Consider the following 27017-nt stretch of genomic DNA (forward strand, 5'->3'; position numbering starts at 1 on the left):
CTGTATCGGAGCATCGCCACTTCAAGTGACACATAGTGCGCTCGAGCTACCCGCTGGTCCCCCCCCCCCCTCGTCGCACACATGACCAAGAGGGAAAGCCATCACCGCCGCCATGGTGGCCACCAAAGAGCCAACCATGCAGACCGCCATCCAAGGCTGCTATCATGGTATCCATATCCGAGATACTACCCACCTCCCACATCACGGTGCACCCATTGCAATAGGATGAGTAAAAGGCATCTCCTTTCACTCCTAGCTCGGAATCAGCCACAGAGTCTGGGTTGACACTAAGGCGCCCACGAATGCATCTCCGGCCAGTCCCTGTAGATCGGGGGAGACACAATCCCGTGACTACTGACAGCCGTCGCCCGACATGCTCGCACGACGCCAAGTTCGTGGTTATCGATGCTGATCTGCCCGATAGAGAAACGGGGTCCCGACCAACACCAACGATCATCACACCCGCGAGGAGAGGGACCTCAATGCCCGCAGGCACCACCCGAGCCACAACCGACCTTAGAGCATCTCCACTAGCGCCCCCAAGAAGCGCCCCCAGGCCACTTTTTGAGCGCCGGCGGGCAAAAAACGCCCCACTCATCCCCCCAAGTCGCTATTTTTCGCCGGCAAAAGCAAAAGTTAGCGCCGGCGGCCCCATGCCACACCCAGCGCACCGGGGGGCTCCTGGGGTCCTAAATCGCCATTTTGTGGGCCAGCACCTCTCCCCTGTCCACTCATTTTTCCTGACCCACGTGATCCCTCCTCTTCCTCTCCCTCCACGCAGACAAAGCTCTCTCCTCTCTCTCCCTCCCCGCCGCCTGTCACGGCCGCCTCAGCCTCGTCGCCGGAGGTACTCGCGCTCGCGCCGAAGCTCGTCGAGGCCGGCCTGCTTGTCATCACCCAGCAGATCACTGCCGACCGCTCCTCACGCTCATCCCCGCCCCTGCTGGCCTCGACTCGGCCGCACGCCGCGAGCGCCGCCGCGACTGGAACACCGGGCATGCAGGGCACGAGGACGGAGTGTCAATGGTCGAGCTCGGAGACCGCGGCGGTGCGCGGGTCCGCCATGTGCGCACGTTCCGGTGAGGCGGCCGCTCCTCCTGGCGTTGCTGGCCGCGACGGGGGCACTGGGCGTCGGTGCTCTTCCTCATGGCCGCCTCCAAGGTCCTCCTCGTCTGCCTCAGCCTTCCCCTCGCAGCTCTCTCTTCCCTCTCCTCTGCGCTCTCTCTCTCTCTCTCTCTCTCTCTCTCTCTCTCTCTCTCTCTCGAACCCGAGCGTGTCTGAGAGCGCCGTTGTGCACTGCTGCGGCCACAGCCACCGCCTCGCCTCCCCGACGCATCCCAGAGACCCGCCTCGACCTACTCTTCCTCCTCACCGCGCCAAGTGAGCCGGGAAGCTCTGCTTCGTCCTCGGCGTCGTCTTCTTCACCCTCTGGCACCCGAGATCGCCATCGCCGTTATGTCGTCGTCCGTGCCTTCCCGAGCTCGCTGACCACCCCTGCAGGCCCGCCGTGAGCTTCTCTTCGTTTCCCTCCGTCCTCTCGCTTGATTTCATGCCGTAACCGTCGTCCCTGCGAGCACCGAGCGCTGCCGTCCGCCATGGCCGATGCTCTGCTTGATGCCGAGCTCATCCCGCCATGCACAGCTGCCCGTCGTGCTCCGGGTGCTCTACTGATGCTGCCTCGTTGCTCCGTTGGGTCGCTAGCTACCCGCAACACGGCCGCCGCTCCGCCCGTCGTTGCCGTCACTACACCCCACGTCGGCGGCTGCAACGACCACTGCTGGACGCGCCACACTACGGGCGTTCCAGCGAACCCACCCGCGCGACCAGTCGTGGCCGGAAACGGCTGGCCGGTGATCGCATCTCGCACCGTTCCTGCGCTTGGCGCTGCTCCGACGGCTCGTTGCTGCCTGGGGGGCCAACGACTGAAAGAAATTTCAATCCCAGGCTTAAATTCTCGCCGGCAGCCCCCAAGCGGCGAAAAAAACGCCTCATGGGGATGCCAACGGCTGGAGATGCTCTTACCTTCACAGGGCGAGAACCACACACTCATCAGGCAAGATGTGATCCGCAAGATCGCGTTTGCTCTGTACTGTGTTTTTAAAAGAATAGAAAAAACCATAACAGACCATATCGACGAGGAAAAATATATGGTTAGAATTTGACCATGAAAACTGGAGTGAGCGCCTACGTGCATGCTGTACACGTGTTCAGCCTAACGCTTCTATACACACATGACATATCCTAGCTAGCTACCCTTGACTTCTGTCCATAGTACTTCATGACCAGGCTAGCTAAGGTTTAGCGGCAATATCACTCGGAGTCACTAAACTTGCGTTGGACGTGTAGTTTGGGCTAGATCTTTCAAAATACGGTCTTTGGGTCATCAAACTTGTCATTTGGTGCAAGTACGGTCACTCTGTTCGAACGCGTCCGTATCCGCCGCTAACGTGGCATGTGCGGGTCCACTGTCAGCGACCAACGCCGTTTCGGTGCGACGCGCGCGTGACTTTTTTACATAGACCCTCCTAGAATTAATTTTATTTGCGCTGACTCCCGATCGTTCTAAGGTGGAGGCGAAGGAGGCGGTTCGTCACGGCGGCCGCCGTCGTAGGAGGAGATGGAGGACCCGTGTCGTCGGCATCTGGGTGAATCAACGCCGTTGTATGGTTATTCTCTTATCCCCTTTGTCTCCTTTCTCTCCTCTGTTACCTGCTTTCTTTTCTGTGGCGACACAAGCCGAGGTAGGATTCCTGTTTGGTGCTCCGATCACGTACGATTGACTCCCTTTGTCTCCTTTCTCTCCACTTGATTCATCACGTACGCGTACTGAGTAAATAATCTTTACCGTACGCATTAGATTTGCAGGGTCTAGTTCCCCCTATTTGGCATTTCAAGCTAGGGGTTTTCTGGGGGTTAAGAACGAGGCAACTTTTATGTCTGAAAAAGTAAGATCAGAACAACAGATGTTTACTGAATTTTTGTGAGACTGTATACACTGAATATGTCTGCAAATTAAGTTAACTGAATATGTTGCACATTATGTGACTGAGATTGTTAACTGAAAATGATAATTATCTGTTTTATTGGGACTTCACAGACTACTTAACTGAATTTGTTATCTGCCGCGGCTTTAACTAAATTAGAGCACTTAACCTGTTAACTGAATGTGTGCGCAGAATATGTTAACTGAATTTCTGCACTAAACATGTTATCTGAAATTCTGTACTGAATTTGTTAGCTCATTTGTTAGGTGAAGTAAAATTGATGTGAGTTTGTGCACTTAGCTCATTTGTGCACTTGGAAGACAAATGAACTTGTTTTGGCTATATCTCTCCCTGATAATTATGGATGATTTCCTTCTTGCAAGTTATATATGTTCTGTTTTGGGCTATCTCTCTACCTGGTAATAAAAGTACTATGTGCATTGGTTGATATTTAGTATTCATATGTCTGGTTCATGATGATGGTCACTGTGTGCAAAACGTTCATGGATAAATTCAGTACAAAACTGTACTGCATTTTTGTTGTAAAACTAGTAGTGTGTCCCGCGCATTTGCGCGGCTAGAACTCATAGTGTGCAAGTACCTCTTTCAGATTGAAAAAGTGAATCATATACTTTAACTATGATTTTTTTGCGTCAGCTCATTGGTCTCTCATTGCCTATGTTGCTTGATCGTTGCATTTTAAATATCTTATATAGTATCTAAAGTCGGCCAAACATCCTCTCTCTCATACCCTCACAACCATGATATAGATATTTGTCATGTATACGTTATTTCGTTGGCACAACTAAATTATCTTATTAAATACTACTTAATAACAGTTGTCTCTTACAACCTTTTTCTTCAAATAATAACATTATCCTTTTCACCAAACTAATTTTTCTACCAACCAGCTGTTGGTCATCCTTTTGCTTTTCTGAATCATCTCCCAGCGATTATCACCATAGATTATTGTTTATTATCATGCCTATGTTGTTTTCCTATTTCCCTTGCCATGTGTGCCATCTCTTACGTTTACCTTTTTTATACTCCAGGATGTCTCCTGCAGTTTTTCTTTAAAAAAAATATCCAAGCATCCATATAACATTGGATGATCCATCTATTTCTATTACGGTGGTCTTACCCGATGTCATGCATGCATTGAACTGAGGTTTTTATATATGCATATATTCTAACTTTTGCAAATCTAAAAATGTTTTGACTATTCTGGCGGCCATGAACTTTGTTAGTAGTTTGTGCATTTTGATACATCATGCATCCAAGGTTGACAGTAGTCATTAGTAATTGTTAGATGATCTCAGATGAAATCAATCTGTCACTTTTTAAATGTTTGTATTCAACACTTCGGTTTTAGATTTATTAATATTAAATATCCTATGGAATTTAGCTACTATGGATCGGAGGCATGTTTGAGAAATGATTTTCACACAATTACACCTGAACCGATTCATTTTGCCATAGAAACGGAAAATATAATACTCTTTTCAACAGTAACCTACTCAAGGGTTCGCGCGCCAACCCGCTTCCTAAGCACAGGTTAACCAGCATTGCTCAACACACTATAGCCACTAACTAGCTAGCTACAAACAGGTGAAATTAGTTGTCTGCTGCTTAATTTTTGAGTTGAACAGAAGTTACATATCAGATCAGCAGCTACTAGCTAGCTAGATGGGTCCTGTGATTAGCCACCGTATCCTGTTTGGCCCCGTTTTTCCTTGCGGGGCAAGTGACGATTAAGTCTTGACAGGGAGCTCGCAAGGTCATGCTAGCCAACCTTTGGTTCCAGAGATGATGTGGATTATTCTTCTGGTCTTGGCAGAAAAAGGTGAAAAGGAAGGCCAGTGGGCATCATTTTTCAGGTTAGATGCTAAATCAGGAAACTGCCATCGATGGTGAATATATACATTTCTATTTCCGGGGCCAATTATCAAAAGCATCAAATTAGTTTTTGAAATCGAATAAACAAGAACACGGCATATCTCCGTGTCTTCTTAATTCTTCGTGGTCTTGAGAAATTGAATGGCTTAACTAATTACTTGATAATCGTAAATATTGTGGAAAACATGGATGAAAACTATATCAAATTAATGGTAAGAGAGAAAGGAAAATAGCAAACAACAATGTAGCAACCAACCTTAAAGGAATAAAAGCTTTTGGAAGGATCCAATCCAAGAGCTACAGACTAGCTAGAAAATTTAAAGCACAGTGAATTTTCATGTGTGGTCATGCGTAAACAAGGCTTGGCTATAGCTATCAACCAACTAACCCTGTAGTTACTAACCAACTAATCTCTCTAATGACCAGCCAATTAAATCAAATACCTTGAAAGGCCAACCATATTCCTATTTGGCTACCACGGCGACACCACCGCCAAAATTGCAAATCACGGCGAGTTATTCCATAGTACTATTACTACTATTGAAATTGAGTTATATATGTGTGATCCCAATCCAATACCCTATAGTTCCACCTAACCGTTCGGAGTTCTATAGGTATGTCGCTGAATAAATCATTCTCTTTCTTTGATAACACCGGTTTCGAAATTCCCCGCTCAATAACATTACTATTTTATCCATATGTTCTGGTCCTCGCTGAATGAACACCACAAGAGCAAAATGGTCTTGGAGGCGACATATAGGGAATGAAATTCAAAATCTCATGATGCAAATTTATTCAGTAGTAATATACATAACACATATTATTTGGAAGAAATACGCAACACATTTCACTTATATCATCTAGTTAACCTCTTTCCTTATTGAGAAATTGGCAGACGCATGGTCTTTCAGTTATCAAGTTAACATCTTTTAGAATCGATAATAAGAGGCACAACTGTGTTGCCGGCGTGAAGCCAATGGCAGCAACCATGCCGTCACATGTCGGGATGCCTGCCTGCCGATTTTACTTACCTTTTTTTTGGAGGAAACCGATTTTCATTTACCTGAAACCAAGGGTATACCAAGTAGTCTTGTAGCCAACGCCAAAGAAGAAAAATATAGCAAAAACAAGGAGAACAAAAACACAAGAACAGCAAACAGGGCCGCACTACGACAGAGTTGGAGCCAAGCTGCAGACAAGAAATTAAGCATCAAGGTAGGAAGTTGTGATCAGGGTCCATACCTGCAGGTTGAAGCAATAGCCAATGTCCTGGACTCCATCCGTGCGCTTTTCCAAAAACACCATGAGAAGCAATACTCCACAAGTCCAGTACCATGTGTTGCTACCGGCATCAAGACATATTCACTTCTCAAAGTCATTGACCAAAGGAACTTGCGCTTCGTGGCACCCGATCACCACCGCAGCGTACCGATGAAATGACGAGATCTGATGACAATGCACTGTAACTGGAAGAATCATTCCTGCTAGACAACAGTCTCTGCAAACTGAAGGGTGAAGTGAGTCAGAAACCTGCAATCAGGGACAGCTAGCCATGTATTCCCCGTTCAATATCAGGAACCCTTTTGATACCTTATGGAGGAAAAAAATACTAGTAACATGTTATTATGCCAGATCATCACTATGTTGCTGCAATGGCATGACCAAATAGGAAATGCTACTACACATCGTTCTGACATGGTCTCCGCGGCACAACATCCGATACTAATGAGTTATTAGCAAATACTATACAAGGAATACATCAGACGGAAACAAAGGTCCCGATGGGCAATTCCATAGTTGCCAGTGAATTAATTGCTTATATTCTGCAACTCAAAGGATGCGCCTACATCTATGGGACCTGAATGATGCTTAATTTTACAGAAGGATCAACAAACTTTTAGCTTCATTAACCTGTTCGCATCAGACACAAGACACTTCATAAGTTCACCTGAATGATGCTTAATTCTGAAACCAGCACCAGACACTTCTCTCAAGGCAAAGGGAACTGAAGCATCAAGGTAGGAATTTGTGATCAGCGTCCATACTTACAGGTTGAAGCAATCCCCAATGTCCAGGACGCCATCCGTGCGCATCTCCAGAGACACCATGAGTGAGACTCAAACATCACTTGCTACCTGTTCGAAGAGCAATACTCCACAAGTCAACTACCATGCCATGTGTTGCTACCGGCATAAAGAAATATGTACTTCTCAAAGCCATTGACCAAAGGAACTTGCGCTTCGTGGTACCCGATCACCACCGCAGCTTACCGATGACAATACACTGTAAATGGAAGAAACATTCCTGCTAGGCAAAGTCGCTGCAAACTGAACGGTGAAGTGGGTCAGAAAACATGTCTGTAACCCTGCAATCAGGAACAGCTAAGCCACATCTCTAACCCTGCACCATGTCTCTACCTGGTAGAACCGGGGATCCTACCGAACCTACTCCGTAGGTTGTAGGGGAAGGATGGAGTAGGACGGGGCGATGATCGGGCGTGCCGGCGGCTGGGCGCCGTCGCGTCGGAGGGAGATGGCGGCGGCGGCTAGGGTTAGAGGCGGCTAGGGTTCCGGCTCCTCTGGGAGCCGGGCAATAGGGATAATAATATTCTTATTGCTTAATTTCAAAAAGAGTCTTACAGCCTATATTTATAACCTAGATAACTTACATAAGAATTAACCTAAGATAACTTGCATAAGAATTAACCTAAGATAACTTGTGGGCTAAGATTGCCCGGTGGGCCTAGCTAAACCGGCCATAACATTTCTCCCCGCCTGCACAAACAACTCGTCCTTGAGCTGTAAGGTGGGGAAGCGCTTGCGGAATTCCTCCAGGCGATCAACCAGCGTCAAACACCTTCTCGACAGCTGGGGCGGCCAGGTCGGCGGCGACGGCGTCCTCCGGAATGTAGAAGCTGAGCCTTCGGGTCTCTCTAAATTTGTATTGCTTTACTTTCACATCTTAAATGGACAACTTATTGTTTTACTGTAGAGGATCACGGTGACAATTGGCTAGGATAGGTGACGAATTGGTGATGGCTCCGTCGACGCTGCCCTCCGTCACCAGCTGGTGGGAAATGATGACGAATTGGCTAGGATAGGTTGTATGTGTTGTGTTTGCGTCTAGGAGAGTGAGTGTGAGTTGGGCCGATGTGATGTGGCGATGTCTGATGGGTTACTGTGTGGTACATGCTAAAACGCTACAACGTATTTTGCTTAGCGTTAAAATAGTGTGCTATAACGCAAATAGCGGCATTGCGAGCAAATTAGCTAAAACGTAACGTGGCCCTTCCATATATATACTCCCTCCATCTGAAAATACTTGCCATAGAAATGGATACAAACGGATGTATCTAGAACTAAAATACATCTAGATACATCCATTCTTCGGAAAGTATTTCCGGACGGAAGGAGTAATAATATAGCGACGCTATAACGTCGAAATAGCGTGTTATTTTTTCGTCAAACACCTTCTCGACAGCTGGGGCGGCCAGGTCGGCGGCGACGGCGTCCTCCGGAATGTAGTCTGCAACCTCCAAGTAGAAGAGTCACGGGCAGGCATGGCCGGGCGTGTAGGGCTCGTCGCAGTTGAAGCACAACCCTTGGCGGCGACGCTCGAGTAGCTCGGCTGAGTTGAGCCGGCGGAACGGGCGCGGCGAGGGGTGCCGCAGAAGCCTGCGCAGGCCGACCCTGCGCGGAATCCGGCCCGGGTAGCGACCCAGTGGCCCGGGACAGTGATTCCTGCTGGATGGCCACCGCGCGGCGCTCGAACGCGCGGGCGTAGTACATGGCCGACTGGAGATCCTTGGGTCCCCGAAGCTCCACGTCCACGCGGATATGATCCGGAAGTCCACCGACAAAGAGGTCGGCCCGCTGCTGCGCCGTCACTCCCGACGCATGGCATGCCAGGGCCTGGAAACGGTCGGCGAAGTCCTGCACCGTGGAGGTGAAGGGAAGGCGGCCGAGCTCCGCCAGGCGGCTCCCGCGAATCGGTGGCCCAAAGCGAAGGAGGCAGAGCTCACGGAAGCGCTCCCAAGGGGGCATGCGGCCCTCGTCCTGCTCGAGGGCATAGTACCAGGTCTGGGCTGCACCGCGGAGGTGGTAGGATGCCAGCCAAGTGCGCTCCGACGCGAGCGTGCGCTGGCCACGGAAAAACTGCTCACACTGGTTGAGCCAGTTAAGCGGGTCCTCCGTGCCGTCATAAGTGGCGAAATCGATCTTGGCGAACCGTGGCGGCGTCTGGGTCGGCGCGCCATGGCCGACCGGCTCGGCGGTGCAGAGCAGTGATGATGACAGTGCCCGGTCAACGGTGGGGAGGCCGTCGTAGGCCCCCGCGGAGCCGGACGAGGCCCCAGACTGCAGCGTGGGTACCGGTGGGTCCCCGGCCTCTGTGTAAACTGGCGGTGGCGACGTCCCGGTTAGCCAGGCCGGGATCGGGGATGGTGACGGCGGAAACCGGACCTGCTGGATCGGAAGTCCTCCCGGTGTAGACTGGCCCAGTCCGGAGCTGACCGGCGGCGGTGGGAGCTGGACCGGCGCGGGCCAGTGCGGCCACTGCGGCGCTGGGGCGGGCGAGGGAGGCGCGGGTGGCGCCGCGAGAACCGGCGCGGGGCACTGCGGCCAGGACGGCGCTGGGGTGGGCGGCAGCTGGAGCGACGGATGGGCCCCGGCGATCGCCGCGGGTACCGAGTACCAGGGCAAGTGCAGCAGCGGCGGGGGCCCGCCGGTGTAGCCCGCCTGGAACGGCAGCAGGGGCGTCCCGCTCGGGCCCGACGCATTCTGGATCGGCCAGTGCGTCGCCGGGTGGCTGTAGGCGGGGGGCGCAGCCGGCGGGGTGGTGTGCGGGCCGGCCAAGTACAGGGAGATGCCCTGGAGGGCCGTCACGAGGTCCCGCAGGGTGCTGGTCATCTCCTCCGGCGTGAAGACGGAGGTTGTCGGCGGCGCGGAAGTGACGGGGGCCGGCGGCGCGGAGGTGATCGGGGCCGGCGGCGTTGGGGACCCGGCAGTGGTCATTGGGGCGGTGGTGATGATGGGCAGCGGAGGCGTGGGTGTTGATGACGACATGATCGAACTCGAGTCTCTGGATACCAAATTGGTAGAACCAGGGATCCTACCGGATCTGCTCCGTAGGTTGTAAGGGAAGGATGGAGTAGGATGGGGCGATGATCGGGCTCGCCGGCGGCTGGGCGCCGTCGCGTTGGAGGGAGATGGCGGCGGCGGCTAGGGTTCCGGCTCCTTTGGGAGCCGGGTAATAGGGATAATAATATTCTTATTGCTTAATTCTAAAAAGAGTCTTACAGCCTATATTTGTAACCTAGATAACTTACATAAGAATTAACCTAAAATAATTTGCATAAGAATTAACCTAAGATAACTTGTGGGCTAAGATTGCCCGGTGGGCCTAGCTAAACCGGCCATAACACTACCCCTGTTCAGTATCAGGAACCAAAATCCAGCCCTTTTAACAGCTTACAGAGAAAAAATATACTCCTCCGTCCCATAATATAAAAATGTTTTTTTACTCTAGTGTAGTATCAAATATTACGGGACGGAGGAAGTAGTAACTTGTCATTTATGCCAGATCATCACTACGTTGTTGCGATAGCCTGACGAAATAGGAAATGCCACATAGCATCCTGGCATGGTTTCAACGGCACAACATCGCATACTCATGAGTTCCTAGCAAAAGAAAAATCAATGTTACCACCAACAAGAAGGCTATACAGGGAATGCATCAGGAAAAAAAAACAGAGTTCTCGGTGGATACAGTATATTGTATGAAAGATGCAAGTGAATATCATATATGGAAATAAGGAATGAAGGATTTCTCAATTAAAAAAAAGGAATGAAGTCACTGTCCATCTTCCCTGATCCAGGATCCTACTTCATGGCATCATCCAATTTCTCTGTTTTCGTCGTCCCCCGGTCCCGGTGGGAGCGTATGATGCACCTTTCCTTCCTCCTGCTGATTCTTTTCAGTGTTTTCAATCCCTGATGCCTCCTCGGACTCTACAAGGTTGTTGCCTCAGCGACAGTGCTCTGCATCTGCTTCAAGCTGAGCAACAAAATGTGGCCTAAAATCATCGTGAGCACCATATATAGCTCGCAACCTCATCATCAAGAGCGACAAACCCATCCAGTTTCTCTGTCAAAACATCCCAGGCGAAGAACCGGATCTCTCTGTTCAGGTAAGCCTCGTAGTAGTGGTGATACCCTTTCCTCAGGTTCTGAACCATGGTGCGGGCCTCCTTTGTAATGCCCAGCAGGGCAACCTTCTGAACCAGCAGGGCAACCTTCCGAACCAGCAGGGCAACCTTCTCAGGCTGATCTCGTCGTGGGGGACTCGGGCTTCAAGCTGTTCTCCTGCTCCAAGCACAGCCTGTAGACATCACAATCAGGGTAAAGATCACCATTGTGCACGCAGAATCTGTGGAGGTACGCATGGTACAAGCATCAGTCCTCGAGAACCTGAGGATACAGGCGTGCGGTTGTACCCCCATGATCTCTCAAAGAGGGAGGCAGGGGAAGAGGATCATGCACTAATGCTCCTGTGGCACCAATGAATACAACATCTGAAGCAAGCACAAAAATTACTGTCACCGAGTTTGCATATTAATAACAAAAGATAAAGTCCACAGGCACGCGGGCGTTTTAGTTCTCCACATGGACCTGTGTTTGAGAAGTACATCAATGGATAAACCAAAGAGAGTGTGATTGCGGGCTACAACAGACTGTACAGGAGAAAGGAACAACAAAGACAGGGAACATGACAGCATGGTCCTGGGAATGGCCGATCACTAAAATGGAAGCAAGGGACTTGTAGGAACACAGGGATAAATGTGGCGACTGCCAAATGTTGTGGCGGTGGTGCATACACATGGAGATGAGATACTCATAAAACCGGGTGAGGGGAGAACAGAGTGCAGACTGCAGAGCCCTTTTGACAGACCTTTTGAATGTACAAGGCGTTTCTGCAAACTGAACGGTAAAGCGAGTCAGATACCGTGTCTGTAACCTGCAATCCGGGACAACCCTTTTGACAGCCTACAGAGGAAAAAACTGTGACATGTCATCATGCTAAATCATCAATATGTTGTTGCAGTAGCCTGACTAAATGGGAGCATTCTGACATGTCTCCAGCGGCACAACATTACATGGCATTGCGGCGGGCTAGATCTGTTCTAGGATTAGGGTGCTAAGGCGAGGCGGAAGGAACTGACTCCTTCGCTTCAATCTATGCTATGATGTCGCTTCAGTCTCTTTGGGTTCAGTATCAGGAACCATAGCCCAGCCCTTTTGACAGCCTACAGACAAAAACAGCAGCATGTTATTATGCCAAATCATCAATTTGTTGTTGCAATAGCCTGACTAAATAGCATTCTGACATGGTTTCCGCGGCACACATTAGATGCCAACATGAAAGAAAAGCCATGTTCCTGCCAACAAGAACGCCTATACAGGGAATTAATTGGTCAGAGGACCTAAGTTTTGTTTTAGATGGATCATTCGACAGACGCATCTTCACAAGCATGGCCTCTTGCCCAGACTCTGTAGTTGATGGTGTTATCAATGATCTGCAGCTCATCCGGCCGACTGTAGCAGAACCTTAGCCGAACATCCATGTACAGGCAGCGCCCGGGGTGACTGCTTTTTCGTTTTTCCTTTGCTCCCCCCTCTCTTTCTCCTTTGTGTTTTCCTCTTGTACAGTCCTAATCTTTAATGCAAAGGCAGAGCACCTGCCATTTTTCCTCAATTTTTTTTAATTCCATATATTCTCTGCAACTCAAAGGATGTGCCTACATCCACCTGGGAGCTGAATGATGATTAATTTTTCAGAAGGATCAACAGGCTGGATGCCATATCAACTCACATTTCTGATTTTTCAGAACCGAAGGAAGCAAACACATGGAAGGAATTCTAGACATCTAAGAACCTATAATTGTACAATCAGGCGCACATATTCGGTTAATGGAACTGTTAACTGCAATTTGAATTTACAAAAACTTGGATTGGGAACTGGGTTTAAATGGTTGAAAGGAGATGACAGTAAAATGGAAGCTGTCCGTGCTGCACACATGACATCAACTCATAACAAGATAAAGATAGATGACCAACAGCGTAGAAATAAGTTCATACAAGAAAGTAAATTACACTGTAGCATTCACAGACATGTTTGTTAATGGTAGAAAAAAAAAGGAACATATTACATCCGTGCGTGCGTGCTTTTGGCATGCCCAACAAAGATCAAAACACTAAAGGACAACTGTGCGTGCGTGCTTCACCATTTCAAACTGAAAGTACAGCGTGCTATAAAAAACCTCTGCATTTCCAACTAGCAACCCCTGCCTGCACTCACCATGTTCTGCTTCACTACACCTAACGAAACTCAACCTGTCTCACATGGCTAATTTTCATCCAATCTTCATCACATTCCTTTGATTCCTCATTCAGCTGAAGCTTCCGTGCCAGCTCTTCAGAAATATCATGCAGCTGCAGGTACTCCAGGGTTCTAAGATGCTCGATGCCATGAGGAAGATCCTTCAATTCACAGTCCAGAAGACTTAGGTTCACAATGTTTTGCATCGCACCTTGTTCAATTGTAACTCTGTTGAGATTTGGAGCATCCCGTATCTCTAGTGATTTGAGTTTTGGAAGTGACGTTGCACGGAAGTTCAGCTCCTTTCCATCATAAGCCATATTAAGGACAAGTGTAACTAAGCCATGCAAACCCAAGATGCACGCAAAAGAGTCTTCATATAATTTGGACCAACCCAAATGTAAATCAGTGAGGTTAATAAGCTTTGAACTGGATGAGATAAACTGAGGTAGAATTCTTTGGTCTAGCTGTGCATATATCTCAACTTTTGATACAGTTGGTGGTAAGCAAAGTGATTCCAGCTGCAGGACTTCCCTTCGATCAACTGAATAGATTGTTACATGAACAAGATGAACCATTTTCGTGATTGCCCTACACAAATCTGCACAATGACCACTCCTAACTTTAGTGATACCAAAAGTTCTTAGTTTGGTCAAACATCCTAGCTGACACAGAACCTCACTGTTAGCTTTGATAAGTTGCAGGGCCAGCAAATCAGTTAAATTGCCGATACCCTTGGGCACCTCGACAGCTCCAGGTTCTAAAGTAACCACATACAGGTATTTCAATTTCCAAAGTGTGGCTACTTCCACGGGAAGCACCATTAGCATAGTATAGCAAGCATCAAGGACTTCCAGGTTCTGTAACCTTCCTATTTCTTTTGGGAGATGCTCAATATAGGTCTGTCGAAGACCTAGAAAGCGCAGATTAAACAAGTTGAAGACCATCTTAGGTAGTCTCCCGATTCGAACTCCTTGCAGATCCAATGTTGACAGCAAGTTGAAAGGTTTGAGGAAAGCCTCTAGAGAATCAGTACTCAGATGATTCGTGAAAACATGCAGAGAGCGGAGACTTGTTGCACACAACAATGGGGCCAGTTGTTCCATGTTTGTACTCTGAACTGACAGACGACGCGTGTTCTCGGTCGAAAAGGGTCTTAAGCCATTGTAAACTTGGCAAAAGGATTCCTCTTCTGATTTAGCGAGGGCAAGAACACGGATAATGTCATGCATTCGGAACCTGCGAACTCGGCCACACAAATTCCGCTTGACAACCTGCAGTAGGCTTCTGTTTACAAGTTCGTTCAGGTAGCCCTCTGCCACTTCTTCCAATGTTCTGTTCGATGTTTTTTTAATGAATCCAGCTGCGATCCAATGCCTGATTACCCCTTTTCTTCCGAATAGATAATCCTCTGGAAATATTGTGCAGTGCAGAAAACAATTCTTCAGATCCGTTGGAAGGTCCTGCAAGCTGACTTTCAGAACAATATTAACATCGAGTATCACATTATTACTAAGCTGCGACTCTAGCTCCTTGTATAAACTTTCCCATTGACAGTAAGTTAGATGCCTGCATGACAACAAGCGGCCTACACAAGCAATAGCAATGGGCAAGCCACCACACTTATCCAAAAACATTTGAGCCAAATCTTTTAGTTCCTTTGGGCATGTTTTGTCCCCATTGTTCCAAAAGGCTTCATTGCAAAATAACTGCCACGCATAATGTCTTTCTAATGGTTCCAATTTGATTGTACAAATTTTTGTTGCCAACAATGCTACCTCCTGAATTCTAGTGGTGATGACAAAACGACCAGTGCCTTCTGTAGGAAATGCATTCCTTATCTTAAACCAGACATCCAAATGCCAAACATCATCCAGAACTATGAAATATTCTGAACCTTGAAGATAGCTACAGATTACCTCAACCAGGTTCCTGTTTGCGTTGGTGGCATCAACTTTAATGCCCAACTCACTGGCGATCTGTTTTAACAAGTCTCCAACTTGGTAGCTACTTGATACAGTTATCCACGCAGAAATACTGAAGTTTGTCTTCACGGCCTTGTACACATGATCAACCAAAGTGGTCTTACCCACACCTCCCATTCCCCAAACAGTTGCAATTTTGCTCCCCTATTCCTCCAAATCACCCACCAGCCAGTGCATCAGCTTGTCCTTGTTTTCCTTAATGCCCACAAGATCCTCTTCCCTTGCAAGATTCAGAGAATGGTCAGCAGATTTTGACTGAACATTGTTCCTACCCTCTCTCTCAATCCCTCTCATGTCGTAGCGGACCTTTCTCCTATCCGCACCCTGAAGCCTGCCCTTGATATCCTGGAGCTTCAGTGTCAAACGGCGCCATGCCTTGATGTGGTTGACCCTTTTCTTCATCTTCACAGTGAATCCCCCATGCCTGTCTTCCAGCTTGTAGGTGAACTCATCGACAACATCCTCGATCTCGAAGGCAAAGCCCCTGATCTTGTTGATGAAGACGCCGGTGGTCTCGTCGGTGTCCTTGAACCGCTCCGCCCCCTGTAGATAGGCCTGCATGCTCTCCAGCTCCTCCTTGGCCTCACGGATCTCACCGAAGAGACCTTTGAGGGCAGATGCTTCCTTCCATAGCACTGACGTAGCGAAGGTTGCTGCCTCTTTTGCTATGGCAAAACCAAGCTTGGCAATCAGCAACGCTACAACGCCCTCCGCCATGGTGGATTGATCTGTGTTCTCGTCTGAGAACGCAAATGGATCTGGTGTATGCGTGTGTATTCTGGGTTGCCCTGTTCTTCAGAGTGTTAGGTGGTCATGTGATGAAAAGTCCTCGGGACCAAGTTACTGTCTGGTCTCACAGGAATCTAATCAGCGCACTCAACCAAGTTGGCATTGTATATGCAAGTACGCATGACCCACCAACTGATGACTTTCTGGACACATTCGTCTCCCCCCAACCACCACCACCACTGTCCCTATCCTCTCATTTTTATTAGTTTTATAAATGATCTGACTTCATTCATTAATTAAAAATAATAATGGTGTAGCAAAGAAACTAACACACACACACACACACACACAAGTGCAAACCTGTGACAGAACTGAAAGTTTCATCAAATTACATTGAAATCCTTGCCTGTAGATTCATCTTTTACATCTCAATTTCTATCCAAAGCTTCAGTGAAGAAACTGCACATGACTATTGGGGTGAGACTCATGAGCCATCATCCACCTAAACAGGTGAGAACCTATTGGGGTGAGACTCTGTTCATCTTGCTTACTCTTTTTACTCCTTGCTACTAATGAATAGTTTGTGAAGTGGCACTGGCTAGATTTGGATCTAAACGAAATATTGTTCATCAGCTAATTGAAGTTCCTGCCCCGATGGTCATGATCCGTTAGCTCAGCTAGCCTTAGTTAATTAGGCCCTTTTGCAAGCACAAAGTATTATTGTCAGATTCACGCGTCAAAAGATATATAGCTCTGATCAAGGCTGAGAAATACATATCCCCTTTCCTGATGATAGCATACTAGTTTATCACCCTGTGAATCTCAAGATGCATACAACCACCAAAATGCAAATTAATTAGCATGTCGGTGCCCGCCCTCCTCTCAAGTATATATGTACTTTTGGCCAACATATATGTCCATGTGGGGAATTCAGAACCGATTGCTGTGGATGTGCTCAAGATAAATACGGCTTGGACTAATTCGTAGCTAGTTAACTAGTGCCAAACCGCGTAATTAATTTCTGTATCTAACCGAGATCTTTCCTTAAGGGAAACGACGATAAACACGAGCCTGTGCCATGGATTAACATGCTGCAACAATTAGTTAATGGTAATTGCAGTGTACTGCTACTTTCCTTGAGATCTGCTAAGCTAGATCTAGTTTACTACTCCATCTTGGGGGCTGGCACTAACTAAGATTACATCTACCAAGAACCATCTGTCGGCACGAACTAATCTTGTCAATGTTGTGCATTGTGCATTGTGCAGGAAGGTAGCGGTTGCAGTTTCAGACCCCAAACCCTACCCTCTGCTTTGGTATCCTCAAACTTAAGACGAAGGAATTGTAGACCTCAAAATCAAGACAAGGATGTCAATCGCGCGTAAGATAGGGCAATAATAAAGGTAAGTAATTTGGCAATTACCGGCGGAAGAAATCTGGCGACTGACCAACGGTGCGAGTTCAGCGCCGTCAAGCGCGCCTTTGCCGTCTGCTGGTGGGGAGGGAAGGGGAAGGACACGGAGACTATGTGTGCTGGAGAGAGACGGGGAGTGGAGGCTCAGTCGCCGGAGCCGGAGTGGTCGAGCTCGCCGCCGGCGAGGAGGCCTTATCAAATGAGTTTTTTTCTTTTTTGAGCGGTGCCTTTTTTTTAGGCTGTTTTGATCCAATGAGTGAGAGGACGGCGACAACACTGCCATGGCCCATAAGCCCACAACGCTTTCTTTCCACCGCCCATGGCCCATAAGCCCATATGTCTTGCTAATCTCTCACCTCGTTGAATCGACAGTTCTCAAAAAACAAAACTCGTTGAATCGACATTTTTGTGGTCGACACTTCTTTCCCTCTCAACAGAAATCCTAGAGGAAAATTCAAAAAAAGAAAAGAAATCTCAAAGGATCTAAAAAAACACAAAAATCACATATTTTCTAAATAAAAAAATGAATTCCAGATTGTTCTTGTGAAGAAGAACATGGGTGTAGCCGTTTAGCTGCAACTTGAACTCTGCTCTCTTCTTGTGAGATCATGGCAATGTTAGCTCTTCTTCCCGATTAAGCTTTTCGATGCAAATTCGGGGTGTGCCTCAGCGGGGAGCTCCTCTTCAGCGGTGTGCACATGGGACACAGCCTAGTAGGCTCACCCGTTGACCACGCGCTGGTCCGCTCATTAGCCCTGCCTCCCGCTCGCTTGCCGTTTTCTTGTTGTTGCTGCAAGTTAGCATTTCCTAAACGACGCCTTTTGCACCCGTTACAAGTTTTTCCGCAATCGGACGCATACCCCCACTTTGCTCTGGGCCAGCCCATATACCTTCTTTTTCTGTTTAAACTCCAAAAAAGGTGGGACCAAAAGGGGTTCAAAGTCGTACCCTCAACACCGAAAGGAACCGCAGTACCCACTATGTTAGCTTACCGCTTGTGCACATTTACTTTTTTGTTTCCTTTCATTGCTTTCTTCGTTATTTCCAAATTCTATGGTCATTTTCCTGATATTTTTATTCGGTTTTCCTTTTTTTGGTTTTCTTATAATCACGATTTCTTTTTTAAAAGCGATGACCTTTTTCAAAATTCATGTTTTGTTTCAAAATTGATTACATTTTTCCGAAATCCATGATTTTTTTCAAATTCATGAATATTTTTTCAAAATCATTGATTATTTTTCGCAAATTCGTGAACTATCTGAAAAATTGATGAATTTTTTTCATATTTGTGAACTTTCTCGTTAATGTGAACTTTTTTGAAATTGATGACCATTTTCTAAATTCGTCATTTTTTTAGAAAAGTCGATAAACTTTTTTCAAATTTTGTAAAAAAAATCAAAATCCATGAACTTTTTTTTCAAATTTTATGAACTTCTTTGAAGTGACTTTTTTATATGTCCATTAACATTATTGAGTTCATATTTCAGGCGCTTAAGGCGGGGCGACTCTAGATGGGCCCGCCCAGCCGCACGGGAGACAAGGGCCTCATTTCCTTTTTTTTATGTTTTTGGATTTCGTTTTACGTCTTTTTTACTTGTTTTTTTATGTTTTTGGATTTCTTTTTTCATCTTTTTACTTACATTTATATTTCCAATTTTTTTAAATAAATATATTATAAAAAATCTATATAAAATATTTGAAAATGTTAATCTTCTATTTGAAAATTGTGAATCAAACATTTGAATTTTTTTTAAAATGTTTATATAGAACAATTAATAACTAGGTTTTCTAAAAATGTTAATCTCTTATTTGAAAAATGTTGATCAATCATTTGCAAAATGTTGAATCATGTATAGAAAACATGTTGACTGTGCATTCAAAAAAATTAAATGTATATAGAAGAAATTTCAAATTATAACGATGAGAAAAAACACAAAGAAAATAGGAGAAGAAATGAGAAATCCAAACATAGAACAAAAGAAACAAAAAAAGAAGGAAAAGGGAGAAATTATAAAATCTAGGGTCCATCCCCTCAAGTAAGCCGCGCGTCAAATATTACCAAGAACGCAAGCGTGGCGCCATGACTGGAAGTGTATGGAGTGATTCTTTCATTTTGCATAAAACGAGATATAGCTCTCGCTGTGACTACGTAGTGGAGCCATGGGCCACTAATGATGGAGTTGATTTCGGTAGATCTCGGTAGGAGGCCCCGAGCTAAGGCCAACTCCATCACGCGACCCCATCCTATCCGTGCGCGTTCATTTGGGATAAAACAGACGAACCAGACGGTCCAGCGCGCGGGCGCAAATGGACTTTTGTCCGTTTTCTGTCCGCTTTCGACCCATCCCGGCCCAAGTTTGCGCCGCTTTTGGGGTGAAACGGACAGCACGCGGACGGGCTGGGCATCTGCGCGTGTCCTCCCTAGGCCCGCCCGTCGGTGGCACAGGGGCGCCTTTTTCTATCCGCCCCCTCCCTCCCTTCGGCCGCACACCCTCCACCCTTCTCCACTCTTCCCTCGCCGCCGCTGCCGCCGCCGCTGCCATTGCAGCTGTGCAGCTCGGACGCGCGCTCGCCTAGCCCCTTCCCCTCGGCGAATCCGAGCTACCCAACCACGGCCACCTGATTTGCGCACCCGCCGGCCGGATTTGGAGCGGATCCGGTCGGTCTTGAGCTCGCCCGGTTGTGGGAGACCACGCCGCGCCATGGACTGGCCAGGCACGGGGCCGGAAGGCCCTGGCAGGGCCGCAAGGCCACATGCATGCAGTGGCTCCTCCTCTAGCCGCTCGGATCTACACCGTCGGTGGTCCGCCGGCAGATACACCAATGGCGGTCGGCCGGGCTCAGTGCTAGCCCAAAAGCTCGTCGGCGCACCGTTGTCACTCATTAAGTGCGACCACTGTCCAAAGAAGGCCGTGCGCCGCGTGTCTACAACGCCGGAACATCCTAGATGGGTGTTCATCAAGTGCTTAAATGATGGGGTATGTGCTCTTTTTAGCTTCGGTTTGTGCTCTTAGATCTGACTAGTTGTGCTAACTTAAAATTTTATTGTGTAGCATGGATGCAAGTTTTGGTATTGAGAAAAAGAGTACGTCGATATATTTTGATAGAGCGCAATTTAGTAGATGTTCGTGCACTTTTAGCTACCATAGAGGCTGTAGATGAGACAAGTGCACTTGTTGCTAGATTAGAGGCTAGACACGAGACTAGATGCGAGGAAGCAACATCGACTTCTTTAGACTCGAAGAAGAAAGAAGCATGCAAGATCGAGCCTCCTCCGCAGATAAACAATGAATGCATCAAGAAGGCACTAATCCAACTTACAGGAGCAGTTATGGAAGTTGGATATATTCTAAAACTAGCAAGATGCCCATGCGTTGCACAGAACATTAAGATGCATTTGTATGAGTAATTTTATCTTGTGGGAGAAAAGGATGAACGAGGGAAGGCCTTATTTGCAAATGTCGAGAGGGGTGTGGGCATCTTTTTGCAAAATTGCCATAGTTTCCTTCCTATCCGTCGGATATAACTCGGACGGCCTATATTGCAAGATGGTAGGCACACCATCATCACCAACTCAGAAAATTGTATGCGGACAAGATGCGGCTGGGATGCGTCCGCGCGTTGGGCGCACGGCCATCGCATCCCGGAAACTGCCCGGACACGACCCCATTGCCCTACCCAAACGGACAGAATCCGGGCAAAGCGGACGTCCGTTAGGGGTCGCGCGGTGGAGTTGGCCTAATAGCCTTGATGCGATGGTAACAGAGACAAAGGTTTTACCCAGGTTCGGGCTCTCCTAAGTGTTAAAACCAACGTCCTACTTGTGTTTTTCTTTGGGATGGAGTGCAAACCACATGTGATCTACCATGAGATCGTTGTGTGCCATCTATGCCCTTGGATTATATATAGGCACATGGGGTCTAGGGTTATTACCTAGTCGGTTAGATACAAGGTAAATGTGTTTGTAGACGACCTCTAAATGTCTTGGAGTATATGTAGTCTTTGGGATCCTTCCTTTGTACTCGCCTTGACATGGCTCGTCGGTGAACCCAGTCTGGGACACCGTCACAATATGTACAAACAACTGTGAAGCTGATTATAAAGTTTATGTTAAAGATCAAGTGGAAAGTTCAGATGGATGCACAACGCAAAAGATTGAACTACAATTCAAATTGTTTTTAGAAATCAATTTTGGTGATCGATTAGGAACCAGGCTCCCAATATATTGTCATTTTTGTGACTAAACTAATTGGAGCGAGTCTTTTCTTCAATTATCTTCAAGATTCCATTACATCCGCACAAAAAAGACTTTAAGATTCTATTAGAGGTGTCCTTACACCCACAACACAAGGTTGGGTGCCACACATGGTATCCTATATACCTAAACCTAAGAGACTCATCCGACTAGCTTATTTATCTCAAAATGCAAGAATGTCATTTTACCATCCAATTGTGTAGATACAGACCCATCGCGACATGCAATCATGCATGAAAAAAAATGCACCACAATATTCAACCATGCATAGGAAACTGTTTACCATTCAATGATTCCACTTGTCTTCAATGAATATTTTACAACGATACATAATCAGATATAATAAAGAGGCAATATCACCGGAAGTCATACAACTTGCGTCACATGTTCAGTTTGATGCTAGAATTTTGAAAATACGGTTTTGTGGTCACCTAACTTGACTCGAGCGTGCAGATCGTTATACGGTCATAGTATACGTACAGGGGCTTATCCATGTGTATGACCCCATCTGTCAGTGAGCGATGACACATATTTTTACACAAAACATCTAATAATTTTTTAATCACGGAAAAAGTGAACCACTTCTCCCCGCAAAAAAAAAGTGAACCACCTCGATCCATGTTTGCACAAAATCTCCTAACATTCTTTTATTTCCAGAATAACCCGATCACGGTAATGCACATCAATGAGAAAATTAACCGGAAAAATTGATGCACCAGTATTCGTACAACAACCAATTGTTTTTTTAAGTGAACAACCAATTGTTTTAACATAGACAGTCTATGTGAACCAACCTGTGGTTGGATGGTTAGAGGGACAGTTTTATCCCTAGCCCATCAGGTTTCAAGTGCTGGTACTCGCACTATTCCTGGATTTATTTCAGAATTTCCGGCGATGCACTTTCAGTGGGAGGAGACGTTCCCGTCGACGACGAGACGCCGATATAGACAATCTATCCAGTACATCCTTCGAGTCTGAATGTCTAAGTGGGATAACTAATTTATATGGGAACGAGGATTCATGTCGAGCCTAAATGGCCTGGCGATACTGTGGCTCATTTTGCGCGTGCTATTTTATTAAGATAAATGTAAAACATTTAAAGTTATGTTCAATATGTTTGTTAAAAATACTATAAATATAGACGATGATTAATAATCTAAAACATTTAAATATAAACATGTGTATTGTATATAAAATATTTAGTAATCATGGCTAATTAGTAAAATAGAAACAATTAAATATTTGTAGAACCAAAAATATTTAAATATTTCTATAACTACAAACCTTCATAATTTAAAATTTAACATTTTAATGTGAATATTCAATCATGGCTAATATTTAAGTTATATTTTTTAAATAAATCACGATTAAAAATTATAGCCAACTGAATAGTCATAAATATTTAATAAATATTTCTATTCATCATTTTGTATAATTTAAATATAAGAAGCAACTGATTATTTTTGGGATTCATTAAACATATTTATGTAATAAACATTTTTAATGTCCGTATTAACTATTTTCTAAAAAATAATACACATGTTTATAATTTTTACACTAATCATACTTTGTATGTATAGTATTTTTAACATAAAATATTTGTTTTGCAAAAAATAGAAATATTTGAACATGATTTTGTTACTTATGTTTTAAAAATATCTTAAATATTTTTGTTACTTATGTTTTACTGAATATTTTGTATATAATTCACAGGTTTATATTCAAAGTTTTTTACTAATCATCATCTGTATGTATAATATATTTTACACACTAATATTTGAACATAACTTTATTACTTACATTATACAATTTTCTTAAAAAAACAGAGCGCGCAAAATGGGCCGTAGTATCCCCATCCCATTTAAGTTCCACATGACCATTCATTCAGTAGATATAAGTTAGTGGAGAACTCTATTTGGCGCTGCAGGCGCCCGTTAATGTGTATTCTGCAAACGGGCGCCTGCAGCGTCCCACACTGGGCTGGCCCGTTACTGTGTAAGTGATTCTGCAAAAAAAAAGAGACGTCATGGACACGACTCGAACAACAGACCCCCCGCAGTGATGTTCATTAGGTTGTGATAAGATTCAACTCTTTTCCTCAATTATTCTTTCGTTTTTCTTTTTTCTTTTCTTCTTCTTCTTCTTCCTGGTTTCTTTCCCTCATCGATTTCTTTTTTTATTTCTTAAATACGTGAACTTTTTCAATATCGATGATGTATTTTTTTCAAATTTGATGAACTTTTCTTTTCAAAATCTATGAACTTTTAACTATTTTTAAAATTGATGATTTTGTTTCAAATTCGATGAATTTTTTTCAAAATCTATGAACTGTTTACAAATTCAATGAACATTTCTTCAAATTGGATGACTTTTATTGAAATTGGATGAACTATTTTCAAAAATCGATGAATTTTTTTCAAAATTGATGAGCTTTTCTCAAATTGATGAACTTTTTTTCAAAATTTTGATGAACATTTTTCAACTTTGGTGAACTATTTTTGAAAATTGATGAACTTTTTTAAAAATCATTGAACTTTTCTTGAATAGGGCAACGTTTTCTTTTTGCATGTTCATGAACTTTTCCCGAAATTTGTGAAGTTTCATTTTTCTTGGAGAAAATCATATATGGGCGGCCATGAAAGTTTTTCAACTATTAGCCTTCAATTTTCTCAGTTGCAAAAACACACCCTAGTCGTTAGCTGATCGCATGTAGGTACTGCAGGTTGCGAGTTTTATATATGGGTACAAAATACGTATATATTAGTGTCGTACTAAATAGAGTTATTTTCGGATTTTTTACCACTTAGTGGTCTTGGCGCAGTGGTTGCTCTGTTGAGACTACCACGGGTAACATGCTTGTTCGAATCCCATATCTCACGTATATTTTCCGAGGATACCTTTTCTTTTCGCGTCTGCGTTTTGAAGTAGCTGCTGGGCCGGCCCGCTAAGCGGCGCGCGCGAGCGCCAGGAGGGCTAAGCGGCGCTGAATGCGCCGAGTAGGCGCTCCCTAAGTTAGTTATCCGAAGTAAGAATCCTGTTGGGCGTAATGGATATACCATCTCTTATTCAAATTGGTAGTAGCGGGATCCAATCCTGGCACACCTTTCTTTGTGCTTAATTTTCGCATTTATGTGCAGTACCGTGGTTGGGTTATTTTGTAAATAAAAAATATAAGGGGTTCTGTGCAAAAATGGGTCGAGGTGGTTTACTTTTTTCGCAAATTATTTTTATGAGGGTGTTTTTCGTAAAAGTATATCCCGCCCAGCACTTTCACTCACTGACAGGTGGGGTAATACACATGGATACGCTCGCATACATGTACTACGACCGTATTTGCACGGTTGAGTCAAGTTAGGTGACAATAAAACTGTATTTTTAAAGTTGTAGCACCAAACTGAACCTGCAACGCAAGTTCTATGACTTCCGATGATATTACCTCCAGAATGAATATAGAACTGTCGAGATACACAAGGCCAATAAGGAGCTAGTTTCACATCGACAATGAAGCGATCTTCTTCGTCCTGGCTCGCACGGGCCATGGTCCTCCTGACTATTATCGTATGGTGCTTACTGCTGCCATGCTCTGCCGCCAGGGCCAAAGGTAACCACCAGCGCACCCTGTTGTTTTTGTCTTCGGAGTTGATCTTCATGGTGGCGCTGGGTGTGAGATTTGCATCTCATGGTGGTGTGCATGCAGGCGCAGGCTTTAATTTTCCAACCGGGGTGCGTGGAGAAGGAATACGTCCGAAATCACCGAAGCCCGGGGCGCCGAGGGCACAGAACTGCCCGGGGTGTGGCCACGACTACGCTCGGCCGCCGCCGGCCGGTGCGGCACTCGCGGCCCCCGGGCCGTCGAAGCAACAGAACTGCCCGGAGTGTGGCCATGCCTACGCTCTGCCGCCGCCCGCGGGTACTTCAGTTTTAGCGCCCGAGCCGCCGAGGCAACAGAGCTGCCTGGGGTGTGGCCACGCGGCCCATGCCTACACTCTTTCACCGCCAGCAGGTACGGCACTTCGGGCGGCCGGGCCGCCGAAGCAACAGGACTGCCCGGGGTGTGCCCATGACAATGCTCTGCCGCCCACGACGGGTACGACACTTGATGCGCCACAACGTAAGAACCTTCCCGGCACGAGGTACTGAACAACGTCCCACGAACCTGCACCCGTGGCCACACTAAGAGCATCTCCACTCGTTCGGCCCCCAGCGCAAAGACCGACGCTCTCTCGGGCGCCCGCCGGCGATTTTTAGGCCCTGGGGCGATCATGGTCCCAGCCACGGCCCCAGGCGCCGCCCCCAAGACGTCACAAATTCAAACGGGTTCATTTCCCGCCTCATAAAACGCCACAAGTCTGGCGATCAGCGTAGTTCGGCGATCACTTTGCCACAGTTCGGCACGCAAAAAAAAGAAAGGACTCAACGCATCAAATGGCGGTGTCGGCCTCCTACGTCGCAGGAGTCGGCGCGCGCGGGCTGGGCGGCGTCGGCGCGGCTTCTTCTGTGCAGGGAGGCGTCGACGCAGCTTCTGTGCTGTTGGGCGTCGTAGAGGCATCATCACTCGGGCTTGGCGGCGGCGTTGGCGTCGGCGTGGGAGTTGGCGGCGCCATCGACGACATCTGGTTCAGGATGAGGCCGCGCTCCGCCATGTACCACGCCTTGACCTGCTAGTCCATCGCCGACATGTCCGCCCCGCCCATTTGGAAAGCCAGGTCGGTGTTCCTCTTCTTCGCGGCGATGTTGGTCCAGAGCAGGTCGAGTTTGACGGTGCTGTTCGTCATCTACGCCGACCACCGCGCCTCGGTCTTCTCCTCCCGCTGGGCGGCCCAGGTCTTGGCGTCGGCGAGGCAATGCTCGATGGACTCGTGCACCCGTGCGGTATCCGACTCGGCGTGTTTCCCCTTCTTGGCCCCTTTGTTGCCGTCCGGGCGCCCGTCGGCCGCGCCCGCCGTCGGCGCGTCCGTCTTGTACGTCTCCTTGGCCTTGGCGAGGGTGCGCCGGACATCCACCCACTTCTCTCACTTCTCGATCCGCTTGAAGACGTGGAGGTACTTGAAGTCTTGGTCGCTACTGTCCTAGCGAAACATGGCGAACATCCGCACCGGCTGCACTGAGAAACAACAGTCGGCGGGCGCGCACAAGCCGAAACGAAAAGGGAGAGCCCGGCGTGGCATACCTGATCCTCTATGCTGGCGCCGCTCTCCGGCCGAGCCGCGATCTCCTCGACGATCCCATGCCATTTGTTGCACGCCGTTTGGATGAGGCTTTTTCCCTTCTCGACTAGACGAAGGAGATATTCATTCCATTCAGGCAGGTGAGGAAGGGCGGCGTCGGCTTGACCCTGTCTTCTCCCTTGGTCGGGTCGGAGGCTAAGTTTCTCAATC

General features: G+C 46.8%; 1 protein-coding gene, 1 long non-coding RNA gene and 1 pseudogene across 2 annotated transcripts in view; 1 reads left to right on the forward strand and 2 right to left on the reverse strand.

Moving 5' to 3' along the window:
- LOC123076757 (uncharacterized) overlaps nucleotides 1–27017 on the forward strand; it is an 80317-nt gene that overhangs the window by 41108 nt on the left and 12192 nt on the right. The gene's annotated exons all lie outside the window — the stretch shown is intronic.
- On the reverse strand, nucleotides 10674–17593 carry LOC123076759 (uncharacterized). The gene is made up of 3 exons (XR_006436261.1): nucleotides 17394–17593; nucleotides 11348–11451; nucleotides 10674–11258 (listed from the first exon to the last, which is right to left on the reverse strand). It is a non-coding gene; the product is annotated as an uncharacterized lncRNA (long non-coding RNA).
- Nucleotides 12987–16200, reverse strand: LOC123076756 (disease resistance protein RPM1-like; annotated as a pseudogene).

This window comes from Triticum aestivum, chromosome 3D (genome assembly GCF_018294505.1).
Source record: "Triticum aestivum cultivar Chinese Spring chromosome 3D, IWGSC CS RefSeq v2.1, whole genome shotgun sequence".
Classification (NCBI taxonomy): domain Eukaryota; kingdom Viridiplantae; phylum Streptophyta; class Magnoliopsida; order Poales; family Poaceae; genus Triticum; species Triticum aestivum.